Source organism: Mandrillus leucophaeus, unplaced genomic scaffold (assembly GCF_000951045.1).
Source record: "Mandrillus leucophaeus isolate KB7577 unplaced genomic scaffold, Mleu.le_1.0 Scaffold68, whole genome shotgun sequence".
Classification (NCBI taxonomy): domain Eukaryota; kingdom Metazoa; phylum Chordata; class Mammalia; order Primates; family Cercopithecidae; genus Mandrillus; species Mandrillus leucophaeus.
The window spans coordinates 3,536,950-3,538,553 of NW_012107363.1; positions in this window are offsets into that span (position 1 = coordinate 3,536,950).

The window sequence follows — 1,604 nt, forward strand, 5'->3', positions numbered from 1 at the left end:
CTGCTTTAATTTGGGATAATTATCCCAAAACAATGACGTGATTCTCCTCACTTTCCCATTGAAGCCTCTGTGCTTGTACCTCCCTGAATACGCACAGCGGACTCCAGCATACGTATTTCCACTGCAATGCCCGACTCCTGAGCGAACCTCATTTTCATTTGGAGAGCCTCTCTGGCAGTGGTTCGGGTGGACGCTAGTGCGGACGCAGCATCGGGAAAACAGAGCCGTACACCAGGGCTGCCTATTGCTCCAGGCGTGCTCACCGCTTCCAGGCCCGTCCGTGGACAGAGCTAGACAGCCAATTGTTTTTAAAGGGAAAACACATAAGGCCGGGAGTGGTGGCTCATGCCTGTAATCCCAGCACTTTGGGAGGCTGAGGCCGGTGGATCACCTGAGGTCAGGAGTTCAAGACCAGCCCGGCCAACATGGTGAAACCCCATCTCCACTAAAAATGCAAAAAAAAAAAAAATAAATAAATAAAAATAAAAAAAATTAGCTAGGCATGGTGGCAGGCTAATTTGGAGGCTGAGGCAGAAGAATTGCTTGAACCCGGGAGGCAGGGGTTGCAGTGAGCTGAGATTGTGCCATTGGACCACAGCCTGGGCAACAGAGCAAGACTCCATCTCAAAAACAGAAACAAAAATAAAAAACACAGAGGGTTCATGTTGCTACTTCCAATTCCAAACCAGAATGACCTTCTCCTGTGTAGAGAATTCCAGATTTCAGGGCAAAGCAGGGGAAGGACAGAGTAGAAAGTCACACAATTGTGCCTGCTTTATCTGAAGCACACAGGATAGTTTCACAGCCCAGGGCCAGCCCGCTACCCACAGTGCAATCACTGCAAACAGCTCCAGTTGTTTCTTCAAGTTCCTTTCGTTCTGGGATATAACCCACTAGGGCTACATATAAGCTCTGATGATTGACTTTTAATATTCCTAGCAGCTGAGAAGACCAAGGTGCCATGGAGAGCCACAGCCCCTCCAGAGGCCATGTGTCTAGAGGTGAGACCCTGAGGAGTGGGTCCCCAGGGGACTGGTCTCAGGGAGAGGTGCTGCCTCTTAAAACACAACAATGGACAGACAGGTGGAAACGTTCAACAGTAGCATGAACAATTTCTGGAACTAGAAATCATTATTTGTAAACGAAAAGTTGAATCAGAGGAGCGACTCCTGTCTCTGAGTTCTAAATTCATGTTGGGGAGGAACAAATGGAGGAATTACCTGACTGAAACATAAAGCAAAAATACCGCCTCGAGGAAGTTATGAGGGAAAAGAGATTTTGCGAACAGATCCAGTAGCCCCATATGCAAATAACAGGGAAATAAAATCTAATAGAAAAAAGACCTGGCACGATGGCTCACGCCTGTAATCCCTACACTTTGGGAGGCCGAGGCAGGCAGATCACTTGAGGTCAGGAGTTTGAGACCAGCCTGGCTAATATGGAGAAACTCCATCTCTACTAAAAAAATACAAAAAATTAGCTGGGTGTGGTGGCAGGCACCTGTAATCCCAGCTATACTCAGGAGGCTGAGGCAGGAGAATTGCTTGAACCCAGGAGGCAGAGGTTGCAGTGAGCCGAGATTGTGCCACTGCACTCCACCCTGG